The 19,702-nt window shown below is 44.5% G+C and overlaps 3 non-coding genes and 3 pseudogenes across 3 annotated transcripts; all 6 read right to left on the bottom strand.

Moving 5' to 3' along the window:
• Positions 1-430: 430 nt before the first annotated feature.
• LOC130300810 (U2 spliceosomal RNA) lies at positions 431-621 on the bottom strand. The gene has a single exon (XR_008851631.1). It is a non-coding gene; the product is annotated as a U2 spliceosomal RNA (small nuclear RNA).
• Positions 622-2,710: 2,089 nt separating this feature from the next.
• LOC130300817 (U2 spliceosomal RNA) lies at positions 2,711-2,892 on the bottom strand. Its single transcript, XR_008851635.1, has one exon. It is a non-coding gene; the product is annotated as a U2 spliceosomal RNA (small nuclear RNA).
• Positions 2,893-3,585: 693 nt separating this feature from the next.
• LOC130300823 (U2 spliceosomal RNA) lies at positions 3,586-3,745 on the bottom strand (annotated as a pseudogene).
• A 2,089-nt stretch (positions 3,746-5,834) lies between these two features.
• LOC130300813 (U2 spliceosomal RNA) lies at positions 5,835-6,010 on the bottom strand (annotated as a pseudogene).
• Positions 6,011-12,810: 6,800 nt separating this feature from the next.
• On the bottom strand, positions 12,811-12,996 carry LOC130300812 (U2 spliceosomal RNA). Its single transcript, XR_008851633.1, has one exon. It is a non-coding gene; the product is annotated as a U2 spliceosomal RNA (small nuclear RNA).
• Positions 12,997-18,525: 5,529 nt separating this feature from the next.
• On the bottom strand, positions 18,526-18,604 carry LOC130300772 (U2 spliceosomal RNA; annotated as a pseudogene).
• Positions 18,605-19,702: the final 1,098 nt, after the last annotated feature.

The following is a 19,702-nucleotide window of genomic DNA, read 5'->3' as shown; positions in this document are numbered from 1 at the left end:
AAAGACATATGTCCATCAAGTTCAACCAGGGAATTAAGGGGTAGGGGTGTGGCGCGATATTGGGGAAGGGATGAGATTTTATATTTCTTCATAAGCATTAATCTTATTTTGTCAATTAGGAACATTCAGCACCCACCCGCTATCAAGGCAGCTGCCTATCATGTCATGCCCTACCTGCACAGGTGTGCTGGCTACTCAAATGATCCAATTAAGGAGGCCATTTAGTCAGCAGCAGCAGAAGTCCTGTGCCTGGACGCTCCAACAGCGGCCAGACACAAGCAGAAGCAGCAGAAGCAGCAGCAGCACCACCTTTTGTTTTTTGGCTGCAGCAGCAGCAGCAGCAGCAGCAAGGCCCACAGGGCTGGCTAGCTGGCTAGCCAGCAAGCAGGTAGCAATGAAAGTAGGAATCTTTCTTTTTAACCCTGTAAGGGGGTGGTGCACTGTACCCGAAGATACTGCCATATCGGGTCAATGCATAGGGCGACGGAAGCAAGCTTCGAAATCGGCCCCCGTTCTCAAAAATCCATTTAATATATGGTCCCCAGATAGGGGACGTATCAGATATTAAACTGATAAGAACAGATACTACACTTGATCTTAGCCAAAAGGCCGAGAAGCGATAACCGTGAAAGGGGCGGGCCCAACAAGGTCCCCTTCATGGGCACTATCACTGCTTGCTGTCAGGGAGGCTGCCAGACAATTTTCCATGCACACTCTGGGCTGGGGGGCAGTCAACCACCAGTACACACAGCAGAACCTAAACCCATACCATTATTGCTAAGCAGCAAGACAGGGGCCCATTGCACTCCCACGGGGCCTTTTTAAATGCAATCCATAACCCGGATTTGCCAGGAACCCTTCTTACTCCTCCTACTTGCATGTGACACTGGGCTTAGGATCTGCATAGGAAACACACACACAAGCACACACCTACCTTTGTTGCCTGCAGATGCCTCCTTGGCTGTCCCCAAACGGTATCAAACCAACACCCACGGGAAGCTGTAAGCATAGAGGACATGCCTGCACCCCATTGGACTTACCTGTGTGGGTTAAATCCGGGTTATTTGACAACCTATGGCGGTGATGGTTCTGCTCAGGCAGAGCAGTGCTGATGCTCCTCATAAAGCTGTCGCTGCTGTGAAGGTTCTAGGTGACATCACAATCCCTATGGTTACATACACAACAAAGCTGGGTTGTTGTTGTTTACACTCTGCAAGGCCTGTGGAAGTGAGTGACATCATAGCACTGTAGTTCTGAGGGTTCTAGATGGATGCAACAATCTCCTGTTGCTTCTATGAAGGCCATAATAGACGACATCACCAAACAGCTCCATAGTCACATACACAGCAAAGGAGAGATGTTGTTTACACCTAGTGATGTCAGTGGTATTGAGTGACATCACAGCACAGTGCTAAGGCTCCTGGGCCTGGACACAGCAGCGGCTGCAATATCTCAACGGAGAATACGTTTATATATATGTGTGTGTGTGCGCGTATATATATATATATATATATATATATATATATATATATATATATTTCTCCGCCGAAATCACTTTTAAACCCATTTCCACCTTTTTTTCCCTTCTCTTCCTCTTACTTTTTTTTCACGTTTTTTTACGTTTTTCTCCTTTTCGCCTCTTTTCTGGGCGTATTATTCTTCTTTTTCTTCTTTTTTTTCGTCTAATGCATACCCCATCAGTGCAGCAATGCTTATTCAATACCGCCAGCAGATGGAGACACTGGGGGATAATTTTCTAAGGATTTATACTGATTTTTCCTGTCTGAATTTGTCGCACAGAAAGTTGCAGGCCAAATATGTGTGACATTTCTGCGACTTTAGCTTCTAGAGCATTTTTACAACATTATACATAGGTGCTGAATACATAAAAAGCGACTGTTCAGCGACAGACAAGTCGCATCGGCTGAAAGTAGGCCAGAATGTCAGTCCATGTTGGAGCAGGTTTAGATACAGTCTAAAGCATAGATCTCAAAGTCTGTGCACAGAATTTAGCAAGGGCCTCGCACCTTCTGATGCATCAGGTAGGTGCACTATAGCATAGCCTAACCCTCTGTACTTTGGTCTATATTGATGCGGGACATAGACAGCCAGCTGATGACCAATCCATTAGTGCAATGGATGGCTGGAAGCATTTGTCTTTGCCTTTGCAATACCACAGAAGCAATGCATGGTCAATGTACAGCAATGACACACCTGTGTGAACAGCCAGGAGACCCCCCCATGTTATGTTACATAGTTACATAGTTAGTACGGTCGAAAAAAGACATATGTCCATCAAGTTCAACCAGGGAATTAAGGGGTAGGGGTGTGGCGCGATATTGGGGAAGGGATGAGATTTTATATTTCTTCATAAGCATTAATCTTATTTTGTCAATTAGGAACATTCAGCACCCACCCGCTATCAAGGCAGCTGCCTATCATGTCATGCCCTACCTGCACAGGTGTGCTGGCTACTCAAATGATCCAATTAAGGAGGCCATTTAGTCAGCAGCAGCAGAAGTCCTGTGCCTGGACGCTCCAACAGCGGCCAGACACAAGCAGAAGCAGCAGAAGCAGCAGCAGCACCACCTTTTGTTTTTTGGCTGCAGCAGCAGCAGCAGCAGCAGCAAGGCCCACAGGGCTGGCTAGCTGGCTAGCCAGCAAGCAGGTAGCAATGAAAGTAGGAATCTTTCTTTTTAACCCTGTAAGGGGGTGGTGCACTGTACCCGAAGATACTGCCATATCGGGTCAATGCATAGGGCGACGGAAGCAAGCTTCGAAATCGGCCCCCGTTCTCAAAAATCCATTTAATATATGGTCCCCAGATAGGGGACGTATCAGATATTAAACTGATAAGAACAGATTTTTTTTTTTTTTTTATCTAAAGCCGAGGAACGTGCTTTCGATTCACCCAAAGTGCAAGAAAAAGTGCAAACGTGTTACACTAAAAAAACGTGCACAAAGGATGCGGTCTATCGCAAGCCCTTCTCCGATAGGAGAGAGGCCCCCCAACAAACCTTACCCTTCGCCTCCGGACCAAAAGGTACCTGCGAGGTTCCAGGTTCGATGTCCCTTTTCGCCGAAGCTACTAGGGGACCACAAATGCTCCCGGCATCCCCCTTGGCGTTAGCCAAGGTATCTGCCCGCAGAGCCGATTACGGTAGGTACCCTGCCAAAGCAGAAGTACCCGGGGTGTTTGCAGGGAGTTGCGGAACCTAATGGCCACACACACCTCCCCTAGACCGCCAGGAGGGACACCCAGAAGGGCTACCGCATCCTGACAAATCCTGTGAACACACAACACGCAAAAAGTGACACAGTGAGACAAAAAAGAAATAAATAAGTGAATGTGTGCAGATATACTGCCCGGACATCCGGCCGGATCTATAAAAATTTCTCTGATCCTAGCCAGAAGGCCGGGAATCAAGAGGTGAGTGCCACAAGGTGAAGAGATTATGGTGCCCGTGCTTCAACTCAGTGAGTCTATTCTCCCAGTGAGTTTCGGCACCTCGGGGTCACCACTCCCCGAGGCACAAAAGTACCTCGGCTCTAGACCCTCTCAGCCTCATGGCGAGACCCGGAGGGAACAGGTCACATCGGGGCAGCCGTCGAGCTGATTCCTCAGAACCAGCCCCGGAAAGCCCTGGTACACCTGCATCCTCCATGCAGCACCCATCCCCACCAGCATGAAAACTGATAAGAACAGATACTACACTTGATCTTAGCCAAAAGGCCGAGAAGCGATAACCGTGAAAGGGGCGGGCCCAACAAGGTCCCCTTCATGGGCACTATCACTGCTTGCTGTCAGGGAGGCTGCCAGACAATTTTCCATGCACACTCTGGGCTGGGGGGCAGTCAACCACCAGTACACACAGCAGAACCTAAACCCATACCATTATTGCTAAGCAGCAAGACAGGGGCCCATTGCACTCCCACGGGGCCTTTTTAAATGCAATCCATAACCCGGATTTGCCAGGAACCCTTCTTACTCCTCCTACTTGCATGTGACACTGGGCTTAGGATCTGCATAGGAAACACACACACAAGCACACACCTACCTTTGTTGCCTGCAGATGCCTCCTTGGCTGTCCCCAAACGGTATCAAACCAACACCCACGGGAAGCTGTAAGCATAGAGGACATGCCTGCACCCCATTGGACTTACCTGTGTGGGTTAAATCCGGGTTATTTGACAACCTATGGCGGTGATGGTTCTGCTCAGGCAGAGCAGTGCTGATGCTCCTCATAAAGCTGTCGCTGCTGTGAAGGTTCTAGGTGACATCACAATCCCTATGGTTACATACACAACAAAGCTGGGTTGTTGTTGTTTACACTCTGCAAGGCCTGTGGAAGTGAGTGACATCATAGCACTGTAGTTCTGAGGGTTCTAGATGGATGCAACAATCTCCTGTTGCTTCTATGAAGGCCATAATAGACGACATCACCAAACAGCTCCATAGTCACATACACAGCAAAGGAGAGATGTTGTTTACACCTAGTGATGTCAGTGGTATTGAGTGACATCACAGCACAGTGCTAAGGCTCCTGGGCCTGGACACAGCAGCGGCTGCAATATCTCAACGGAGAATACGTTTATATATATGTGTGTGTGTGCGCGTATATATATATATATATATATATATATATATATATATATATATATTTCTCCGCCGAAATCACTTTTAAACCCATTTCCACCTTTTTTTCCCTTCTCTTCCTCTTACTTTTTTTTCACGTTTTTTTACGTTTTTCTCCTTTTCGCCTCTTTTCTGGGCGTATTATTCTTCTTTTTCTTCTTTTTTTTCGTCTAATGCATACCCCATCAGTGCAGCAATGCTTATTCAATACCGCCAGCAGATGGAGACACTGGGGGATAATTTTCTAAGGATTTATACTGATTTTTCCTGTCTGAATTTGTCGCACAGAAAGTTGCAGGCCAAATATGTGTGACATTTCTGCGACTTTAGCTTCTAGAGCATTTTTACAACATTATACATAGGTGCTGAATACATAAAAAGCGACTGTTCAGCGACAGACAAGTCGCATCGGCTGAAAGTAGGCCAGAATGTCAGTCCATGTTGGAGCAGGTTTAGATACAGTCTAAAGCATAGATCTCAAAGTCTGTGCACAGAATTTAGCAAGGGCCTCGCACCTTCTGATGCATCAGGTAGGTGCACTATAGCATAGCCTAACCCTCTGTACTTTGGTCTATATTGATGCGGGACATAGACAGCCAGCTGATGACCAATCCATTAGTGCAATGGATGGCTGGAAGCATTTGTCTTTGCCTTTGCAATACCACAGAAGCAATGCATGGTCAATGTACAGCAATGACACACCTGTGTGAACAGCCAGGAGACCCCCCCATGTTATGTTACATAGTTACATAGTTAGTACGGTCGAAAAAAGACATATGTCCATCAAGTTCAACCAGGGAATTAAGGGGTAGGGGTGTGGCGCGATATTGGGGAAGGGATGAGATTTTATATTTCTTCATAAGCATTAATCTTATTTTGTCAATTAGGAACATTCAGCACCCACCCGCTATCAAGGCAGCTGCCTATCATGTCATGCCCTACCTGCACAGGTGTGCTGGCTACTCAAATGATCCAATTAAGGAGGCCATTTAGTCAGCAGCAGCAGAAGTCCTGTGCCTGGACGCTCCAACAGCGGCCAGACACAAGCAGAAGCAGCAGAAGCAGCAGCAGCACCACCTTTTGTTTTTTGGCTGCAGCAGCAGCAGCAGCAGCAGCAAGGCCCACAGGGCTGGCTAGCTGGCTAGCCAGCAAGCAGGTAGCAATGAAAGTAGGAATCTTTCTTTTTAACCCTGTAAGGGGGTGGTGCACTGTACCCGAAGATACTGCCATATCGGGTCAATGCATAGGGCGACGGAAGCAAGCTTCGAAATCGGCCCCCGTTCTCAAAAATCCATTTAATATATGGTCCCCAGATAGGGGACGTATCAGATATTAAACTGATAAGAACAGATTTTTTACTTTTAGATATAATATTCTTAGACTAAAAGACCTTACGCAGTCCAGATTATACTTAGTCTGCTAAAAGCATATTCCACAGATGTAGATTCCAAAGACTTTTAGCCACTTTGTGACCTAATCTTTTTTTATCCAATAAATAGAAAACATACATCTCACTAAGAGCTAGGCGAACACAATCTTTAGAGGTAATAGTGTCTCTTTTAAAAAGAAGAATATTCCTCGTCTTCCATAGTGCAATTTTAATACAATTTATACTAATCCACAAAACCCGAGACTTTTCCACAGATAAAACATTATAAAATCCATATAAAATAACTTCATGATTTAAAAAATTAAGATCAGAAATGAATTTTAGTAAGGGTCCTATCAAATGCCATATCTCTTGGGCGTAAAAACAGTTCCAAAAAAGGTGTAAAACTGTTTCCTCACTAGGACACCCCATTCTCGGGCACTTTGCACTACGACACAATCCTCTTCTGTGTTGGAATTCTCTGGTAGGCAAACATTGATGTGCTATCTGCCAGGCCAGATCTTTTAAGTCATTAGATAAGAATCCCATATTCACCATCCTCCAAACTCTTAGAGATTTCTCAGTGGAATAATTAGATATTAAGCAAATCTGTTCTATCTTCCTGATTTCAGGAACTAATTTTCGTGCATTACTACAAATTTCTTGACTAAAATTAGCAATGCCATAAATACGAATAATCTTTTCTAAAACCACATAGTGCGCTGGGGGAATAAATAAGATTGGGGACGTTAAAGGTAAGGTTATCCACTTTCTTTTTCTAAAAATGTGACCTGCAGCATATTTTAAAAAATAAGACCAATAACAGTTTCTTTGCAAGCCATTAAAACACATAGAAAAAAAGTGAATATATAAAAACCTTTTTAAATCAGGCACATCCTTACCCCCCAATTTCTTTGTCTTCATCATTACATCTCTCCTGAGTTTATCCATTTTAGACCCCCATAAAAAATGAAAGCAAATCTTGTTTAAAAACTTTAAGGTGCGTTCACTCGGTGGGAAAACCAAGCTTAAATATAGCATGATAGGTAGCAACAAAGCTTTCATTATCAGTACTTTTCCTTCTATTGTTAATTTCCTCATTTTCCAAAAACTTATTTTCTTTTGCACTTTCTCTTTGACGATGGACCAGCTTTCCTCTCCATTATTTTCATTGTCAAAGATGACACCCAAGATTTTGATTTTATCATATTGCACATTCACCTCCGTATTGCCCCAATTCCCTATTGCAAAGCAATCACATTTATTTTTATTTAATTTGAAGCCAGAGCCCTCACAAAAAAATTCTGTCTGTCTGATAGCACGTTTCAGGGATGGTTCATCTGGACATAGAATATTAACATCATCCATGTATGCTATCGTCTTTACGCTCTGTCCTCCACTTCCAGGGATTGGCACTCCTCTAATGAGCTTATCTTTTCTCAAAACATTCAACAGAGGTTCTATTGCACATATGAAAAGAATGGGTGATAGGGGGCACCCCTGTTTCACCCCAGACTGTAAACATACCTCTTGGGATAAAAAACCGTTAATTAAAATACGACTAAAACAGTTTTTATATAAAAGTGCAATTTTTCCAACAATAAAATCAGGAAAATTCATTTTCTTTAAAACCAACCATAAAAAATCATGAGAAACACGGTCATAAGCCTTTTGAAAATCCAAGGATAAAATTGCCAATTTCTGATCACATTGTTTCTGATACCATAAAACATCTTTTACAAGGTTTAGATGATCACTTATTTTCCTTCCAGGTACTCCGCATACTTGGTCACTGTGTATAACCTTAGAAATTACCTGCTTGAGCCTATTTGCTAAAATTTTTGCTAAAACCTTATAGTCTGTATTTAGCAGGGTAATAGGCCTCCAATTTTCTAATTTAGAGATGTCTCCTTTTTTTAAAAATCAGAGTAACAACACCATCTCTCCAGGACGCAGGTAAAATCTCAGATTTAAAAGCACAGTTAAAAATACCTAAAAGATCATCTTTTAAAATGGACCAAAAACACAGATAAAATTCAACTGGCAACCCATCCGAACCAGGTGTTTTACCATTTAAAAAACTCTTAAAAGTGCTTAAAAGTTCAGGTAAAAAGATTTCATCACAAAGGCTCTCTTGGTCAGTTTTGTCAAGTTTTGAATCCAAGGTATCTAAAACATCATTAGTAAAGGAAATATCAATATCTTTTTTATTAAAAAGCTCCTGATAAAATACTTGTGCTTCTCGCAACATCTCTTCATTAGTTATCTTCCCTTCTATTACAGATATCATTTCTTTCTTTCCCACCACCTTCTTAAAAAAGAATCTCGAACACTTTTCATCATTCTCCAGACATTGCACCTTGCTGTTAAAAATCATTTCTTTTCCTTTTTGACTAATGGCATTTTTTATTTCATTCTTTGTCTGAGCAATAACATCATCCATCTCAAGCCCGGCTTGCTTTAGTTTATAATATGTTTGGATTTTAGTGTTTAACATTTTAAACCATAACTTTTTCTCCTTAGCCTTTTGGATGCCCACACGGATAAAAAACAGTTTAGTCCACTTTTTAACATCCTCCCACCAATCCAAAATATTTTTATATTGGGATTGACGCAATCTCCATTTGTTATAAGCAGCAATAAAATCATTTTTTGTTTTCATGTCCTCTAATAAAGTAGTGTTGAGCTTCCAAACGCCTCTGCCTTTCTCTAGGCCAGGTAAAGTGACATGTGCATGTAATAACTTATGATCAGAGAAAATATTCGATAAAAGAGAAACCTCAACTAGATTAAAACTTTCCGATAAAAAAATAAAATCAATCCTGGATTTGCAGACATTATTTTCCCATGTGTAACCAGGGTCGTCTGGGTATTTTCTCCTCCAGACATCGGTAAAGTTAAAATCCTCAGTCATACTCTTAATCTGTTTCTCTGTTTTATCCACTCTGACATGCACACTTCCACTCTCACGATGATCACCACTCATACAACAATTAAAATCTCCAGCCATTAAAATAGGTGTTGAACCTGGGATAAAAGCCTGAATATCATTAATCAAGTCGGCTCTCTCATTTTTTTCAGGAGAAGCATAGATGTTAAAAAGCTTAATCTCTGAGCCATTGTACTTAATATTAACTAATAGCGCTCTACCAGGTATAATTTCTAAGAAGGACAAAACTTGTACATCTGAACCTCTAAACAAGATCCCAACACCTGAAGATCTGTTCAGATTGTCACCCGACCAGACCGATGGTCCCAAAGTCCAGCTACGACAAAGGTCCTCATAATTTGGACTATGTTCAATTCCACATTCTTGTAAAAAGAACAGAGAACAGTCCAAGGTCTCTAAAAAACTAAACAAAGCAGCCCTTCTCGTAGGGCTCTTTAGACCTCTCACATTAAGAGAGGAGCACTTTAAGGAAGCTATTCGCTACTGGAGTTTGAGTCCGATATGAAACCCACAGGTGACTCCGGGCTTTCGAACTCTTTGATATTTTTTGGATCGGACGCTGATCTTATAGAAGGCCTCCATGCATGTTGACTGTCCTCACATTCGTCTGAGCTTTTTTTGACAGGCCGTTTAATGCCAAGTTGTGGCTCATCTCCAAGTTCCTTCTTCCGCTTGATCTCCTTCACGCCAACCTCCATGGCTTCACTGCTCACTAGTGACCCTCCACCACCAGAACCCTCCACAGAAGGTCTCCCCTCTGTCTCAGGCACAGCAGAAAGGTCCATAAGCTCCGCCACGACATGAGAAGTTACAGCCGGCTTTTCTGAAGGCGCCTCAGACCGCTGGGGTGCTTTCGCAGGTGGTACTTCAGCTTGCACTACACCCACTCTCCCCGCTACACGGTCAGCCCACGATCTAGCTACACTGGAACGGAGACTGCAATCTTTAAAGGCATGGCCTTCTTCACCACAAATGTTGCAGACGATTTTAGCACAGTCCTTAGAAACATGGCCTTCTTGATTGCACCGACCACAGCGAACTGTAGTGTCCGTGCAAACTTCCATAGTATGTCCGAATTTCTTACATTTCCTACAAAAAGTAGGCATCTCGGGATAAAACAAATAGCCCTTATCCCGACCGATAGAAAAGTTGGAGGGTGGATGACACAACCCTCCAATGCCAGTAGCATCCTCCTTCATTTTCACAAAAAACTTATGTTTCCCCGTCCATAGGTCTTCTGAATTCATCACCTTATGGGAATACTTAACAGAACTGCAGTATTTCCCCAAAAAGAGCTCAATATGGGACACAGTCACAAAGGGATTGTGCATACACACAACTAGAGGAATATCGCCTCCAGTATACAACACTGTGACCGTGATCCCATCAAGCTCAGCAAGGTCTTGATTGCTTTTCAGCTTCTCAAAAAGATTCTGGCATGCATAAGCAGAGTCCAGAGTTAGGATGAAGCTGCCCTTCCGAGGATCTCTGAGACAGACGATGTTCTCTTTCTTCACCCCAAGAAGCTTGTAGAGAGTTTCTTTCACAAAATAAGAAAGTTGGACGAGTTCTTGCTTGTCTTCATCAACATCAAAGCGAAAGGAAAAACTAATCCGCGTTTCACCGGATGTAAGGTAACGGATGCGAACACCCATCTTGTCGATCGCCTTTTCGGTTCCTCGTAGCAGCCCCCCTTGGAAAAGGTAGGACAAACTCCCAGGATCCTCCTGACCAGACACTTGATCTAGCCAAAAGGCCGAGAAGCGATAACCGTGAAAGGGGCGGGCCCAACAAGGTCCCCTTCATGGGCACTATCACTGCTTGCTGTCAGGGAGGCTGCCAGACAATTTTCCATGCACACTCTGGGCTGGGGGGCAGTCAACCACCAGTACACACAGCAGAACCTAAACCCATACCATTATTGCTAAGCAGCAAGACAGGGGCCCATTGCACTCCCACGGGGCCTTTTTAAATGCAATCCATAACCCGGATTTGCCAGGAACCCTTCTTACTCCTCCTACTTGCATGTGACACTGGGCTTAGGATCTGCATAGGAAACACACACACAAGCACACACCTACCTTTGTTGCCTGCAGATGCCTCCTTGGCTGTCCCCAAACGGTATCAAACCAACACCCACGGGAAGCTGTAAGCATAGAGGACATGCCTGCACCCCATTGGACTTACCTGTGTGGGTTAAATCCGGGTTATTTGACAACCTATGGCGGTGATGGTTCTGCTCAGGCAGAGCAGTGCTGATGCTCCTCATAAAGCTGTCGCTGCTGTGAAGGTTCTAGGTGACATCACAATCCCTATGGTTACATACACAACAAAGCTGGGTTGTTGTTGTTTACACTCTGCAAGGCCTGTGGAAGTGAGTGACATCATAGCACTGTAGTTCTGAGGGTTCTAGATGGATGCAACAATCTCCTGTTGCTTCTATGAAGGCCATAATAGACGACATCACCAAACAGCTCCATAGTCACATACACAGCAAAGGAGAGATGTTGTTTACACCTAGTGATGTCAGTGGTATTGAGTGACATCACAGCACAGTGCTAAGGCTCCTGGGCCTGGACACAGCAGCGGCTGCAATATCTCAACGGAGAATACGTTTATATATATGTGTGTGTGTGCGCGTATATATATATATATATATATATATATATATATATATATATATTTCTCCGCCGAAATCACTTTTAAACCCATTTCCACCTTTTTTTCCCTTCTCTTCCTCTTACTTTTTTTTCACGTTTTTTTACGTTTTTCTCCTTTTCGCCTCTTTTCTGGGCGTATTATTCTTCTTTTTCTTCTTTTTTTTCGTCTAATGCATACCCCATCAGTGCAGCAATGCTTATTCAATACCGCCAGCAGATGGAGACACTGGGGGATAATTTTCTAAGGATTTATACTGATTTTTCCTGTCTGAATTTGTCGCACAGAAAGTTGCAGGCCAAATATGTGTGACATTTCTGCGACTTTAGCTTCTAGAGCATTTTTACAACATTATACATAGGTGCTGAATACATAAAAAGCGACTGTTCAGCGACAGACAAGTCGCATCGGCTGAAAGTAGGCCAGAATGTCAGTCCATGTTGGAGCAGGTTTAGATACAGTCTAAAGCATAGATCTCAAAGTCTGTGCACAGAATTTAGCAAGGGCCTCGCACCTTCTGATGCATCAGGTAGGTGCACTATAGCATAGCCTAACCCTCTGTACTTTGGTCTATATTGATGCGGGACATAGACAGCCAGCTGATGACCAATCCATTAGTGCAATGGATGGCTGGAAGCATTTGTCTTTGCCTTTGCAATACCACAGAAGCAATGCATGGTCAATGTACAGCAATGACACACCTGTGTGAACAGCCAGGAGACCCCCCCATGTTATGTTACATAGTTACATAGTTAGTACGGTCGAAAAAAGACATATGTCCATCAAGTTCAACCAGGGAATTAAGGGGTAGGGGTGTGGCGCGATATTGGGGAAGGGATGAGATTTTATATTTCTTCATAAGCATTAATCTTATTTTGTCAATTAGGAACATTCAGCACCCACCCGCTATCAAGGCAGCTGCCTATCATGTCATGCCCTACCTGCACAGGTGTGCTGGCTACTCAAATGATCCAATTAAGGAGGCCATTTAGTCAGCAGCAGCAGAAGTCCTGTGCCTGGACGCTCCAACAGCGGCCAGACACAAGCAGAAGCAGCAGAAGCAGCAGCAGCACCACCTTTTGTTTTTTGGCTGCAGCAGCAGCAGCAGCAGCAGCAAGGCCCACAGGGCTGGCTAGCTGGCTAGCCAGCAAGCAGGTAGCAATGAAAGTAGGAATCTTTCTTTTTAACCCTGTAAGGGGGTGGTGCACTGTACCCGAAGATACTGCCATATCGGGTCAATGCATAGGGCGACGGAAGCAAGCTTCGAAATCGGCCCCCGTTCTCAAAAATCCATTTAATATATGGTCCCCAGATAGGGGACGTATCAGATATTAAACTGATAAGAACAGATAAGGTTTCAACAAAATTTTATTGAATAAATAAGAAACCATACAAAATTTAAAATGCTAAATAATAAAAGGTTCACAAAAGTTTTAAAATACAAATAATAAAACCAGTAATAAAAGGAGAAAAAATAAAAACGGCAGGATAAAACATTATACAAATGTCATAAAAAACTGATTATACTGTTATTTCGTTCCATAGAGGCAGACACCACATGGATGCTGCCTCGCTGGCCCCCAACTGTTTCTTGTCTCTAAGGTAATAGATGTACATCTCACTCAGGGCCAGCTTTATACAGTTTTTAACATCAATAAAATCATGTTTAAAAAGTAAGATGTTCCTAACTTTCCAGATGGCATTTTTAAAACAATTAATAATCATCCAGCAGATCATCTGCTGTTTAAAATTGGGGCAGTTAAAAAGACCGTAAAAGACACATTCGTGATTAAAATCTTTAAGGCCGCAGGCCCACTTCAAAAGTGGGCCTACCTTCCTCCAAAGCTCCCGTGCAAAAGGGCAGTTCCAAAATATGTGCAGCACCGTTTCGTCCACTCCGCAGCCATCTCTCGGGCACTTGGCTCTCGCCACCAGTCCTCGCCTGTGCTGGAACTCACGAGTAGGGAGGCACTGGTGGACGATTGCCCAGGCAAGATCCCTGTGTACATTCGCCAGAAACTTCCCGTACACGTTCCGCCATACCTTTTTGGATCTTGCCTGTGTGAAATTGGACACTGCCAGGGTAACCTCACTCCGCCTGAGGACCTTTGATACCTTTCTCTGGTCCCCCAGTATGTCAGGCTCCAAATCTTGGAGACCTAGGAGCCTGACTGTCTTTTCCAACACCACATAATGTTTTGGGGGACACAGAAGCACCGGAGCGTTCAGAGGGATGCGCAACCATCTTTTAAAAACCATGCCCGCAGCGTACCTTAAAAAGCAGCTAAAAATGCCATCGGATTTAATAATTTTAAAACAGAAACAGAAATACTTTATGTAAAAGAAAGTAAAAAGGTTAGGAACATCTTTCCCGCCATTATCTTTACTTTTGTACATAAAATCACGCTTTAATTTCTCCATTTTTGAACCCCATAAAAAAGTAAAAACAATTCTAGTTACTTTTTTAATGTATAAAATAGATGGAGGAAATACCATGGCAATGTATAGCATAATAGGGAGTAAAACCATCTTTATTATTAAAATCTTCCCCTCCATGGTAAGGTTTCTAAGATTCCACATTAAAATCTTCTTCTCCATCTTAGCTATAGCTGAATCCCAGTTAGGGCTCCCATCATTGACCTGGTTAAAAACAATACCTAAAACTTTAATTTGATCCTGTTGCATTGTGACTCCTGGGGTGATGGATGAATCCCAGGAGCCAATATAAAAACAGTCACATTTATCTGTGTTTAGCTTAAAACCAGAGACCTCGCAGAAATAGCTGGTGTTCCTCAATGCCCCCCTCATGGATGGAGAGTCCGGGCACAGTATGGTGACATCATCCATGTACCCCAACACCTTTAGATGGGTCCCTCCTCCACCAGGTATCGGTACGCCTCTTACTACCCGGTCTTTTCTGAGGAGGGCCATCAGTGGTTCGATTGCGCAAATAAAAAGGAGTGGGGACAGGGGGCAGCCCTGTTTGACACCTGATAAAAGAGGAACACCGCTGGTTAAAAAGCCATTAACAGAGACTTGACTAAAACAGGATCGGTATAAAAGCATGATTCGGCTTAAAATCGTTTCAGGCACTGCCATCTTTTTAAGAACTAAAAACAGGTATTCATGGGAGACCCTATCAAAGGCTTTTTCAAAGTCTAAGGATAAAATTGCTACAGTTTGATTTCTATCCTTAAAATACCATAAAACATCTCTTAAAATATTTAGGGATTCAGCTATAGACCTTCCAGGTACCCCACAAACCTGATTTGGGTGAATTAATTTATGAATAAAAGGTTTAAAACGGACAGCTAATAACTTGGCTAAAACTTTATAATCGACATTTAAAAGTGTGATGGGGCGCCAATTTTTTAGCATATCCTTTTCACCCTTTTTAAAAAGTAATGATACAATCCCCCTCCTCCAGGAAGGGGGAAGTTCATTAACAATAAAAGTTTCTTTATACAATAAAACCATATCATCCTTTAAAATATCCCAAAAAGCTAAATAAAATTCGATGGGTAAACCATCTTCCCCAGGGGCCTTCCCACTAGAAAAACTTTTAAAAACAAATAAAAGTTCATCTAAGTTAAGATCACGGGATACAACCTCCTGGTCTAAAACATCTAGCTTAAAATCAAGGGAATTAAGAACATGTTCTAAAAAGGATGGATTAAGATCTTTCTTATTAAAAAGAAGCTGGTAGAAGTTAAAAACTGCATCTAACATGCCTTTTGGAGTGGATTCACCCTCAAGGTTTTGGATGATATCCCTCCTATTCATCACTTTTTTAAAAAAGAAACGGGAACATTTCTCGCCCTCCTCCAGGTGCTGCACATGTGAGTTAAAAATGATTTGTTTCCCTTTCTTTTCTATGGCATGTTTTATTTCAGTTTTAAGGTTTAAAATATCATTTTCTACATCCATACCAGCTTCTTTCAATTTAAAAAGTACATTTAAACGCATGTTAAGAACATAAAACCACTGTTTTTCCATTTTTGCCTTCTTCTTACCTGCTTTGATAAAAAAAAATCTGATTTTAGATTTGGTGCCCTCCCACCAGTGCAGCATAGGCTCGTGGGGTTTTCTTTGTGATTGCCAGCACTGGTAGGTCCGCACAAACTCCTCTTTTATCTCAGGGTCCTCTAGGAGTGTGGTGTTTAATCTCCAGAGGCCCCTTTTTGCTTTTTGCTCCCCCTCTAGCTCCAGGCCCACCAAGAGGAGCTTATGATCAGAGAAGATATTCTGCTCGAGCGTGCATTTCAGGGGTTTAAAAGCTCTAGAGGAAAAAATAAAATCGATTCTGGAGCTCACTCTTCCATTGGACCATGTGGCGCCCGGGTCCTCCGGCAAGAGATCCTTCCAGCAATCTTTCAAATTAAAATCATCAATAAAATTTTTAAGCAGGTAAGAAGTGCGGTCTTTACGATTAATATCCCCACCCTGCCGGTGTTCCCCATCACGTATGCAGTTAAAATCACCTCCCACCAGCAGGGGGGAAGACCCAACACAAAACAGTGGTAAAATTTCAAATAGTTCTGCCCGCTCCTGTTTATCAGGAGGGGCATACACATTTAAAACACGAATTAAAAGTCCATTAAAATATAGATGAATTAAAAGAGCTCTGCCAGGCACAATCTCAGTTACTGTATGAATAGAAAAGGACTGGCCTCGGCAGAGCAGCCCAACACCCACAGAACGACAGTCATTTGCACCGGACCATATGGATGGGCCCAGCTTCCAGTCTTCTTTTAAGTCTTTATAGTCCATTTTACTAGGGATTCCACATTCTTGTAGCAGGCAAAGGTCAAAGTCACATGTCTCTAGATAAGAAAATAAAGCAGCCCTGCGATCAGGGCTCTTTAAGGACCTCACATTGAGTGAGGCAATTTTTACAGGGATAGGCATAGTTTATGGAGAGTCCGTGCTTGGAGAATCAAAGTCAATAATAAGCTGCGTACCGTCATCCCCCGCCTGCGGGGTCATCAGCTCCTTGATGTTCTGAGGGTCGGAGCTTGAGATCGATGATGCCCCGACCCTGAGCTCGCTCTCATCCGAACTACGGCACGCCGCTTTCCTTTGAATGTCTTCCTCTTCTTCTTCTCTTTGTCTTTTAAATGTCACACTGCTGTCCATATCCTCTGTGTTGCTCTCACTCGATGTAATCTCTGGCCCCCGGCTGATGGATCTGCGTCTTCTTTCATCATTTGACGACTGGAACTGCTGCACAGGGGTCTGTGAGGCCTCTTTTCCGGAACCTTTGCCGCTACCTTGGGAAGTTTTCATCGCTTGTTCCCCAGCAAGCGTTGCTGAGGACTGTTGCTCCAACTTCCCCATCGATCGACGATGGCCAGTTTTACCCACCGGGTCCACTGCTGGCGGGGCAGCAAACCCTGGTTTGGCGCCACTTGTCTTCTTGGCCCTGTCCTGTATAGGCGGAGTAACAGGACCGGGCTCAGACCTGGCCACCTGGCTCCCCTTCCGGCGGGCTTTCACCGGGGCCTCTTCGTCCGGAGCAGGGCGACCCTGGGCCAAGCCAGTACCTGGCTTATGCTGTAATTTTGGGTCCACCTTTGCCCCCACCGAGGCCCGTCGGCTGCCACCCGCCACAGGTGAGCCCCCTTCAGAAGTTTCGGCGGGCTCTTGAGCCAGGTAGGAAGTCGATCGACGTCTTTCAATTTCCCGGGCAGTAAACTCGATCACCCGCCCGGGCTTCGTGGAATCCCCATGGCCTCCCCCTAGCACTACCACCGGTGGGCCCCCCGATGGAGCACCAGAGGTCTTGGGCCTGGACCCATCAGTACCTGCCATCTGGGGTTTGGGCATCTTAAAAAAGGACGTCTTTTGTCCTGTCCCCTCTTTGGGTGGGCCCAGCCTTGACCCACCCATCGTAGTTTTTGCTTTATGGGGACAGGAATTAAAATCGTGATTTTCCTCTCCGCAGAGGTTGCACCTTATCGAATGGCTACATCTTGAGGCTATGTGACCTTCTTGGCCACACCTATTGCAGCGAATCACACGCTCCGCGCCGCAGGTCTCCTGGGTGTGGCCAAACCTCAAGCAATTTCGGCAATACATAGGCATTTGAGGATAGAACAGGAAGCCCCGAACTCTCCCGATGGCAAAATTTGGGGGCGGATGGCAAAGACCCCCAATACCACCGGGATCCTTACGGAGCTTGACCCAGAACTTCCTCTTGCCGTTCCAGAACCGCACGGAGTTCAAGATTTTGTTTGCGAATCGCACCTCTTCGCAGTATCGCCGAAGAAAAGTGGCTATATCCTCCGTGGTCACATGAGGGCTGTGCATAGCCACCACCAACGGTATATGTTCCTCACCATAGAGGAACTGGAACGAAAGACCGTCGAGTCGATCGTCCCTCTGGTCCGCACCAGACAAGGTTGCATAGATGTTATCGCAACACGCCGTGGCCGTGAAGGTGACGGTATACAGGCCACGGCTTTCCTGGTCATTTAGACACAGGATGTCCTCCCTATTGAGGCGGAAGTAGTCAAGAAGAATCACCTCCGCAATGAAGCGGAGGTTCTTCAACTGACGATGGCTCTCCGACACCTCTATGCGGATGGTATTTCGCATCGACATTTCCCCAGAGGGGAAAGCCCAGGAGAACGGCATCTTCCACACCCAGGGACTAAGCCCCTTCCCCAATAGCAGCAGGGGCTCGGAATCCCGCTATAAAAGCGGAACCCTTACCCAAGGCAGAGGTCGGGGGTACCCTAGGTGCTTCCGAAGCTACAGGTAACGCTCAATGTACCGAAAATGCCTTCTGAGACACAAGGTCCCAGAGACAGGGGGATCGCAACCCGTTGTCTGTGGACTAAGCCCGCTCCCCAATAGCAGCAAGGGGGTGAAGTCCCTCCGTAAGGAGAGACAATCCCCCAAGGCCGAGAAGCGGGGTACCACAGACACCTTCCGACCAGACCAAATGCAGATACTACACTTGATCTTAGCCAAAAGGCCGAGAAGCGATAACCGTGAAAGGGGCGGGCCCAACAAGGTCCCCTTCATGGGCACTATCACTGCTTGCTGTCAGGGAGGCTGCCAGACAATTTTCCATGCACACTCTGGGCTGGGGGGCAGTCAACCACCAGTACACACAGCAGAACCTAAACCCATACCATTATTGCTAAGCAGCAAGACAGGGGCCCATTGCACTCCCACGGGGCCTTTTTAAATGCAATCCATAACCCGGATTTGCCAGGAACCCTTCTTACTCCTCCTACTTGCATGTGACACTGGGCTTAGGATCTGCATAGGAAACACACACACAAGCACACACCTACCTTTGTTGCCTGCAGATGCCTCCTTGGCTGTCCCCAAACGGTATCAAACCAACACCCACGGGAAGCTGTAAGCATAGAGGACATGCCTGCACCCCATTGGACTTACCTGTGTGGGTTAAATCCGGGTTATTTGACAACCTATGGCGGTGATGGTTCTGCTCAGGCAGAGCAGTGCTGATGCTCCTCATAAAGCTGTCGCTGCTGTGAAGGTTCTAGGTGACATCACAATCCCTATGGTTACATACACAACAAAGCTGGGTTGTTGTTGTTTACACTCTGCAAGGCCTGTGGAAGTGAGTGACATCATAGCACTGTAGTTCTGAGGGTTCTAGATGGATGCAACAATCTCCTGTTGCTTCTATGAAGGCCATAATAGACGACATCACCAAACAGCTCCATAGTCACATACACAGCAAAGGAGAGATGTTGTTTACACCTAGTGATGTCAGTGGTATTGAGTGACATCACAGCACAGTGCTAAGGCTCCTGGGCCTGGACACAGCAGCGGCTGCAATATCTCAACGGAGAATACGTTTATATATATGTGTGTGTGTGCGCGTATATATATATATATATATATATATATATATATATATATATATATATTTCTCCGCCGAAATCACTTTTAAACCCATTTCCACCTTTTTTTCCCTTCTCTTCCTCTTACTTTTTTTTCACGTTTTTTTACGTTTTTCTCCTTTTCGCCTCTTTTCTGGGCGTATTATTCTTCTTTTTCTTCTTTTTTTTCGTCTAATGCATACCCCATCAGTGCAGCAATGCTTATT

This window comes from Hyla sarda, unplaced genomic scaffold (assembly GCF_029499605.1).
Source record: "Hyla sarda isolate aHylSar1 unplaced genomic scaffold, aHylSar1.hap1 scaffold_1099, whole genome shotgun sequence".
In the NCBI taxonomy this organism is placed as follows: Eukaryota; Metazoa; Chordata; class Amphibia; order Anura; family Hylidae; genus Hyla; species Hyla sarda.
This window is presented reverse-complemented; position numbering and strand designations above follow the sequence as displayed.